Source organism: Pteropus alecto, unplaced genomic scaffold (genome assembly GCF_000325575.1).
Source record: "Pteropus alecto unplaced genomic scaffold, ASM32557v1 scaffold205, whole genome shotgun sequence".
Classification (NCBI taxonomy): domain Eukaryota; kingdom Metazoa; phylum Chordata; class Mammalia; order Chiroptera; family Pteropodidae; genus Pteropus; species Pteropus alecto.
This window is the reverse complement of record NW_006436672.1, coordinates 1,542,438-1,551,984: the sequence shown is the minus strand read 5'-3', so window position 1 is coordinate 1,551,984 and position 9,547 is coordinate 1,542,438. Positions and strand designations below refer to the sequence as shown.

The 9,547-nt window shown below is 36.4% G+C and overlaps 1 protein-coding gene across 2 annotated transcripts in view; it reads left to right on the top strand.

Moving 5' to 3' along the window:
• Positions 1-9,547, top strand: part of PLPP4 (phospholipid phosphatase 4) — a 109,599-nt gene that overhangs the window by 4,315 nt on the left and 95,737 nt on the right. The window lies entirely within an intron of this gene.

Below are 9,547 nucleotides of genomic sequence, written 5' to 3'. Positions count from 1 at the left end.
AAGAGTGTGGGCTTTGGAGCTGGGCAGGTGTGCGTCTGGGCTTTGGCTCTGCCTGACATCTCTGAACCTCAGTGTCTTCATGTGGGAAATGGGCATAATTCTTACTTGGTTGGGTTTTATTGGATAAGGTGCTCGAAGTGCCTGCGGTACACATAACGAAAATTAGGTGCTTCTCCCCACTCTCGTGAATCCCCGTTACATACATGTGTTGTCTCAGCGTGGCAATGCCGTGTGGTGGTCACAACCGTAGCCTTTGGCGTTGGGTCGCTGGGGCTCGAATCCGGGTTTTACCTCTTGATAGGTGTGCGAACCTTTCGGCAAAGTGTTTATCCAACTTGAGCCTTTGTTTCTCCATCTGTCGGATGGGAATATTAACAGTACCCATGAATGTAAGGCTTGCGAATATTAAATGAGAGAGTATTCAGCTCACTGTGGATGCTCAACGAATGGTAATGTTGCTATTATTATCCTTTTATTAAGAGGATCGGTAATGCACACTCAAGAGAAACACCCTAGGTGTTTCTCTTGGTATTCTTATGGTATTCTAATGGTATTCTTATTACAAAATGATTTACTACAGGATTTCTGTAAAATAGTAAACTCCTTTAGGTATATTTCAGCTGATTCTTTTTAGCCCCCAAAGTGAGGTATGAGTTCATGCCAAGAGTGCATTCAGAGAGCCGCACCCCCATATAGCAGGCAGGTGGCTTGCTGTTTAATGGAGGGTTAGTCTCAGTCTTGCAATGTTTCAGTGGTGACTTAAATTACTGGCCATTTATAACAGTGATTCTGGGATCTGGAATCAGAGTGTTATCAGCGTAACTGCATTACATAACGTATCAGGAAAATGCTGCGCTCCCATCATTCACTTCCGAGTTGGCATTCAACGTACAGAGTTCTGTTAGAAGCCTGGGACGCGAATGCTTCTCATCAACACACCTCCAGCCCCAGCCGCTCGGTGCTGACCAAGTGTGCCCAGCCCTTCTCCCATCCCTAGGAAGCCTTCTACCTCATCATCTTAGAGATGGAAATGGAGCATCCTTCTCTTTGGAATATTATTGGCCACTCTAAAATGAGCCGGCCGTACCCAGAATTTTGAGAATCGATGATGTTTTCCCACAGGGAGATAAATGCTTATAAAGCTACAAGAGGAGACCATTAGTTTTATAACTGTGGATAACGTTATCTCAATTAGTTATGAAGGTTCTGCTTTTTATGACTCACACAAGGCTCATAGAAGCTCCAGACCTCTATTTTTCTATGATAGTGTTTTTAAATATGAAAATCATCTTAGCGCTATTGCTTCTTTAAGAAATACGATCTTGGTGTTCTGTGAATAACTTGGAAACACTTGTTCACAGCAAGGACGTGAATGGGTTCGGGCAGGAACATGACTGGCAGGGTGTCCTTGTCATTCGACTAAAGGCTCAGAGGTGTCAAGGTGGGGTGGGGGGGTGGGGGGCAAGGACATGCTGGGATGTGTGAGCAGCGGAGAGGAGCTGGGACCATGGAAACCGGGAAGGCTTCATCACAGCCTTTCAATAAGTGACAGTGAAAAATTGCCCCACAGAGGTGAGGGACTGGTTGTTATTCTGTCTCTACCTAGGAAAAAGGCTCAAGAAACAGAGTCAGAAGCTGCAGGAGCATTTAGGTTGGTTTTCAGAAAAGCAGCAATCTGCCAATCAATGCTAGACATTTTTTTCTCCTCTACCCGAGAGTTTTTAAAACTGTTTTTATTGAAATACTAGTTCGAACCATATGAAATTGCTGATATTTGACTGTTTTGACCTATAAAAGCGAGTATTTCATTTAGTTCAACCTAAAAATAACATTCACAAAGAAAAGTGCACAATTCATAATTGTACAGCTGCCCAGAGTATCCCCTCCCTGCCAGGCCCCCTCCAACACCCCTGAGGGTCTCAGCCACCCTGACTTCCAACACCGTTTCGGAAACTCATGTAAATGGAATCATACAGTGTGGATTCTTTTGTGTGACTTTTTTTTGCCCAGCATGCTTTTAAGATTCGTCCATGTCCTGTATAGTCATAGCTGGTTAATTCTCATTGCTGTAGAGCATTTCGTTGCATGGCTTTACCTCTCTTTATGTACTCATTTTACTCTTTATTGGTATCTGGGTAATTTATTGTTTTTGGCTATTAAGCATAATGCTACAATTGTTTTTTGGTGGGCATATTCGTAATATCTGTTGAGTATATATTTAGGAGTAGAAAAGCTAGGTTATTCACCTGAGGTTTTTAAAGAAGGATCTGGCTTCTCTTTGTTCACTAATTCTGAAAGAGAGAGCTAGTCTGTATCCTGCTCTAATCTTGACCTGTTGATAAGCTACTTTGTGTAAAGCACATGGTGGTCCTGGTAAGTGACACGAAGAAGCCCAGAGCTGGGTCCCCACCCTGGGGAAGGGCTGTCAGCGTGGCACCATAGGCCACTCATACATAGGCTTTGGAGTTAAGTCGTGACTGCTGATTATAGAGATGTGCTTTCTAATCTTAGAATTTATACAAACTTCCTGATCTGTGAAATGGGGACAACAGCATCACCTCCAGGGAGGCTGTGACAGTGAAGTGATGCATATGTGATGGGAGCCTAGCACGCACTTGGCACATCGTAGGTGATAAAGCCAGTCTCCTTTTCTTTCTCTCTCCCTTCTATCCTTTGAGGAGGTAGAGATATAGATCACTTAAAATAATCCTAATATTGTACTGTAATAATAATAATGAGTGTAGCTGTCAGTACTGCAGGAGATTTAAGCCTTGAACTAGGATTTAGGAAGTTTGGGAGAGACACTGAGAACCAGAAATGGCTAATATGTGTATATGTGTAGGTATCTTTTCATTGACCTGTATGTCCACCTTGGGTGTAGGTGGGAACGGAGGTGGAGGAAGGAAAGGATACAAGCTTTAACTTACCAGGTGCCAGCTTCGTACTAGGTACTTGACATGCCACAGATGATTTGATCTTTGCAGCCCCCCAGGAGGTAAAATATTGTCCTAATTTACAGAGTTAAGAGTTAATGCTCCTCCTATACAAAGAACGCTTACCAATCAATAAAGAAAGAGATGAGCTCTTCCATAGAAAAATGGGCAGTAGATAGGAACTGGGAACTTAGAAAATTACAGATAACTAATATACCTTTAAATCTGTGATTTCCATAGAAATGCAAGATGTACATCTGAAAACAAAGTGACATTGAATATAGATCAGCACAGGCTTTTTATGTGCTACAATGAAAAGAATATGTAGCCATTAAAATTAATATTGTAGATAACTGTTGGCTTGCGAAGATATTCATAAACTTGTTAAGTGATTAAAAGCAGGTTACGAAAGTGTGCATAATGCTACTTTAATGTAGTAATGAAATAAAGTTAATTTGTATCTGTATCTAAGAAAAATGTCTATAAAGATAGACAAAAAATCTTTACAGTGTTTATTTCAAGTTGATAGAATTATGTAATACTTGCTTTTCCTTATACTATCTTTGGTCTAGATTATTTTAAAGGAAAATTTATTACTTTCATTCATGATCAGAAAAATCACAGTATAGATGTTTCCTCTTTGTAGGAAAAAAAAGAAGCTAATGAATATCCTCAGATAGGGTACTGGATGATTCTTTTGTGATTGCTTTAGAAATATCTGAGGTGAGAATGTTTCAAAAATCTACACTTCTATATTTTATATCAACTAAGATAAAGAAAAATCAGAATGTAAGGATTAACCCCCAGGATGTGCAGGATTGCAGCGAAACAGATGTGATCAGATGTTGGAGGTAGAATTGTAAATGGACACAAACCTTCAAAGAGCAATATTGCAGTGCAGAAAATTATTCCTGCCCTGACTTAGAATTTTAGAAGTATGTCGAGGCACTGATATAAGAGATGCGAAAATCTTTCTGTGTAAAGATGATCATTGCCGTGTTCTGTACAAAGCAAAGTAAATGTATTTGTCAAATAAAAATAAAATAAATGAAAACTCAAATGGTCAACCTTTGAAGAATGGTTTGGTAAATTATAGACACGGAGAATATTATATAGCTATTAAAATAATGATTTTGAAAATCATGAAGAAACACGGTGAATTTTTACGATGTAATAGTTAAAGAAAAAAGCACAATACAAAAATATATCAGAATTACAACTATTTGAAATACATCGGATTTGGGCAAATATTAGAGAGGATTACACAAAGGTGAATGTAATGGGAATGAATGCATTTCCCTTCACTTAATTCTTTTTAAGATTATGAAATAGTTGTAAAAGTTCTAACGATACAACAAGTATAAAGTTCCCTGAACTAATCCTTTACCTCTCTCTGCCAGTTCTAGTCTGTTCATTTTTTTAAAAGTTAAACTTTGAAACACACATTTATAAATAATAATTAAAAAAAAACTGAGAACACATTTTATCTATAGTTTAACATTTTTTTGCTTAATTTATTTTGGAGACTTTTTTCTATCTATATAGATTTACTGGATTCTTTTTACTGGTGGTGTGGTATTCCATTGTATTAACCTATTCTTGGAATTTTAGGGTATTTTCCTTTTTGACTGTAACAAACAACAGTGCAATTGTGCGTTGTTTGTTACATTGTAGTGCTCCTGCTTAAGTATTGTTGTGCTAAACTTTTGCAAATGAAATATCTTGGTCAAAGACCACATGTATTTTAAATTCTGATGGACACTGCCAGTTGTCCACCCAAAGGGCTGTACATTCCACCAACAAAGTGAAGGTGTTTCTTTCTCGACATCCCTGCCAATGCCGTATGTTATTAATGTTTATTTTACATTTATACCATAGCATTTGCATCATTTCACTCAATTTGTATTTTTTTTAGTGAAGTATCTGTCATTTCCCTTTACTCATGCTTTTATTGGATCTTTAAAGTTACCTTACTATTGTGTAGGAGTACTTAATGCTTTAAAGATATTAATCTTTTATATGTTGCAAGTATTTTCTTCATGTTTATAGTTGGCTTTTAAGTTTTGTTTTGCATTTTCTATTTTTCTGCACATTTTTTTTTTGTAGTTAAGTCAATCGGTGTTTTCCTTTATGGCTTCAGAGTTTCTGTCCTATTTAGAAACCCCTTTCTCATCTAAAATAGAAATATTTTTCTGCATTTTACACTGTTGTTCTTTAAATTTAAACCTTTAATTATAAGAAATTTATTTTATTTTTATAGACTGAAGTAGAGAATTTAACTTTTTTTTTTTTTTTTTTGCATATGGTTTGTCAGTTATCGAAAGAGGCATTGTTTTTTCAGTAATATTTTTATCAGGTAAAAATTTTCATGTGTCCATGTGGTTGCAAGTGAATTCTATTCTGATTGTCCGTTTGCCTGGTGGTGGCTCAGTATAACATTTTAATTATCATAGTTTTAGAGTATACTGAGATATCTGAGGGGAAATGGCCCTTTCTCTCTGGAAGTGAGCACAGCATAGTGGTTCAGGCTGCAGGCTCCAGAGCCAGGATGCTTGTGTTCGAGATACTAATCTGCGGTTTACCAGCTGTGTGAACTTGGGCAGGCTGCTTCATCGTTTTGCACTTCAGTTCCCTCATCTTAAATATAGGGATAAAGACTGTGCGAAAATAGTTTCATTGAATCGAGATCAGAGACTTCGGCTTATGTGATTTCTGTGTTTTGTTATCCGTTCTGATTCTCTGTATGGCCACACACATAGTCAACTTTTTGTCAATTTACAAAATAGCTTGAACATAATAGTTTCTGTTTGGTGGGTGCAAAGCTCTAAATATACTAACGCAAGTTAGCTGTGCTCTTCAAACCCTCTATCTTCTCACTCTTTTATTTATTTTTTTCTTTTTAATTTGTAATTTTTAAGGTGAAGATTATACTACCTCTGTCAAACTAGGGTAATTGAAACATTCGCTTCTTTTTGGTGATACTAATATTTTGTCATTGCTGCCAACTTAGTTTTCTGTGGGTGGCACTTCATTTTAAGGTCTTTTCCTTCTTGTTTCTTGCTTTTAACTAAATAGATCACTTTCTTTTTTTTTGCTACCCCTCTTTATTTCCTTTGGTGATGATTTGGAAGTCAAAATTCCTATATTTCCTGTTAGTGTTATTAAATTTTAAGAATTTTTAATTCTCCCTCTGATGAACCTCTTATCATTATTAAGTTTCCATCTTTGTGTTGATGTTCCTTCTCTTGAATTCTACTTTATTTAATATTAATGTATAGCTGCACTATCTTTCTTGAGATTAATTTCTGCCCAAAATATATTTTTACTACCTTTTACTTTAACCTATCTATATTTCTGCGTTTAATGTGTGTCTCTTATAAACAGCATTTGGTTTAACCTTTTACTCTTATTCAGTCTGGCCAATCTCTTCACTTTTGTTTTATTGGGTTGTCTTTATTTTACCTTTACTTCTGAAAGATACTTTTGTTGGACGTAGAACACTAGGTTGTCAGTTTTCTTTCAGCACTTTAGAGATGGCTTTGAATTATCTTGCTGATTCCATCATTTCTGAGAAGAAGTCAGCAGCCATTGTTATTGTTGCTTTCCTCAATGTCATGAACTTTTCCACTGGGCTCTTTTTAAGATTTTCTCTTCATCTTTGGTTTTCAGCGGTTTGGCTCTGACATGTCTGAGTTGGTCTTCTTTGAGTTTTCCTGCTTGAGTTCATGGAGATTCTTGGAGCTATGTTTTGATGTATTTCATCAATTAAATATTCTTAAGAAAAAAATTTTTTTTTTCAAATATTTCTTCTGCCACATTGTCTCTCTCTTTTCCTGGTTCTTCAATTTATATGTATTAGACAGTCTGATCTTGTTCCACGGGTCTTTTCTCTCCCTGTCTCTCAGTTTAATATAATTTCTTTTGACTTGTCTTCAGATTCATCAGTTCTTTATTCTACTGTGTCTACTCTGCTGGTAAACCTATACAGTAAAAGTTTTATTTTCAGATGTTCATTTTTTCCCTCAGTTCTAGAATTTCTGTTTTTTTTTTTTTTTTTTTTAGCATTTTAGTTTCTTCGTTGATGTTTTCTACCAGTTCACCTATTCTCTTCATTGTTCCTTATACTCTTTTAACATATTTATGATAGTCATTTTCTGCTAATTTTAACATTGGATGATCCATAGTTCTGTTTTTTTTTCTGTTGATTTTGGGTATGTGAAGTAGGAGTTCATTGTATGTTGGGCATGGTACATGTACATCATCCATTTTAGAGATTCTGGGTTGTTATTGTTCTTTAAAAGAGTGTTGAATTTTGTTCTTGCATGCAATTAATTCACTGCCGAGTCACCTTAATCCTTGGAACCTCGGTTCCAGGTTATGTTTGGTTAAGTCTGTTTTGGTTTTTTCCTTTGATTGTAAGGTGTAATCCTTTGGTCCTGGGATGTGTCTTTTACTCCTATGATTTGGCTCTTTTTACTGAGGCTTTAGTAGAAAGTCTAACTTGGAGAAATCTCCACTCAAAACTCTTATCTCCTAGCATCGGGTAGCTGCTGAAATCCCTGTTTCATTCTTTAAACTGTGGCTGTGATTTCCATTGGGGTCCTTGGAGTCTTGTCCTTTTTGATGCAATTTCTGTGTTAGCCACTGATTTGAAGGAAGTTTGTCCACAGTGTTTTGGGTTTCTCCTCTCTAGATAAACCCTTTCCAGGGAGGTTTCTTTTTTGTTGTATTTTATTCCCATCTGCTTTTTTCCCCCCCATAACTTCCCCCCTATTCTGCTTTGCTGGCTGGCACCCTTGAGGCTTTTTAGCCTGGCTATCGATTTGTTTATGTTTTTATTCTTTTCAGTGGTGTTTTAAGAAGGAAGAGAGACAAAATGTATGGGTTCAATCAGCCCTCTAAAACTGGATGTGTCTTTCAAAAGATTTTTCAAAGTTTTCTTTGATACAATGTTTATATTTTTATATATACAATTATATTTTAAAGGTCTATTGATTATTCGCCCATGAATATTTTTATGGTTTCTGAGTCATTATTCAAGTGGCCTCTTTGTCTACCTAACCTCCTGCCTATTTTCATGACTTGACTCAGAATTTGCTTTTCTATGATATTTTGTATGACCATATCAGCCCTGAATAAATGTACATAATACTGATAGAGTTATAAAGAAGTTCCACATTTATTTATTTATTTTTAAGATGGAAATATTTAGTTCCTGGATGTATTGTGCTTTAATTCAGTCTTGTGGACCATTGGAAAGATCTTCAGTTATGTAATGAGAACATATTATATTAGACTTTTAATGTATGAATACCTTATTTATAAAAAAAAACCCCCACATGAAATAGAAATATTTTGCTTTGATTTTTCCTGACACAAATGATTCTTTTACTATTTGCTAATAGTAGCAAACTGGGATTATTTGGCTTCAGTGATGATGGTGATGATGATGATGATGATGATAACAGTGATGATAATGATAATAATGATAGTAATAACTAATATTTATTAAGTACTTTCTGTATGCCAGGCAGTGTGCTAAAGCAATTTACAACTTAAATCTTTAAGCAGTCCTATGAGGTAGGAATTTTATAATTCATGTTTTTGGTTGAGAAATCCAAGGCTTAGAGAGGTTAAAGAACTCACCCAGTGTCATTCTGTTAATAAGTAAAATGAAAGTGCTTTCAGTGGAAATTTTAAATTGAGCGTTTTATGTGTTGGAACAATTTACATCACATTTGGGTGGAGAAGGGAAGAGAAGGAACTGGTACTGAGGCTTTCTGATAATTAAATGACCCTGACAACTTCAGTTAACATCATGGGGATGGACACACACTGAACGAATGGAACGTTGACATTTTACCGGAAGGCACCATCAAATAAATTCTATTATACCCAGTGTCTGACCTGGGAGAGTCTCTAGGCGTAGTCTCATCCATCTCAGTCATATATATAATAATATATATGACTGAGAAGTCTGATCCATCTCAGTCATATATATATATATATAATATGTATATATACATATTATATATATGTATATACATAATATGTAATATACAGTAATAATTATATATGTAATAATAATTATTATTCCTATTGTTAACAGAGGGTCTTCCTCAATTCCTTTTTGTTGTTCAGCCGCAGAGCTGAGACCCAAACCTCTGTCTCTTGACTCTCGGCCCCACAGGCTGCCTTATCACGTGACTCTTTCTGCCCCTAATAGGGCATAAGTTCGACACATTCGAGTTTGTTCTTTCTCCGTCTTATTGGGATCATTTGAATGCAGTTGTTTGTAGACAGCCTCGGGGGTAGCTAATTGGGAGAACTGCTTTTTATCAAAACAAACTCTCGCTCAAAAAGAAGTCTTTTGACCAACGTCTCCCTATTTTCCCCACCACTTCCAGCTATAAGGTTTCTGGAGATCTAATGGACCGCATGGGTTTATAACTAAGAATACCGTGTTGTATATTTGAAAGCCGCGAAGAGAGTAAATCTTCAGTGTTCTCATCACGACAGAGAAATGTGACATGGCGGGGGTGCTAACCCTATGGGGGAAATCGTTTTACAGTCTACAAGTGTGTCAAACCGACACGTTGTGTACCTTAAACATA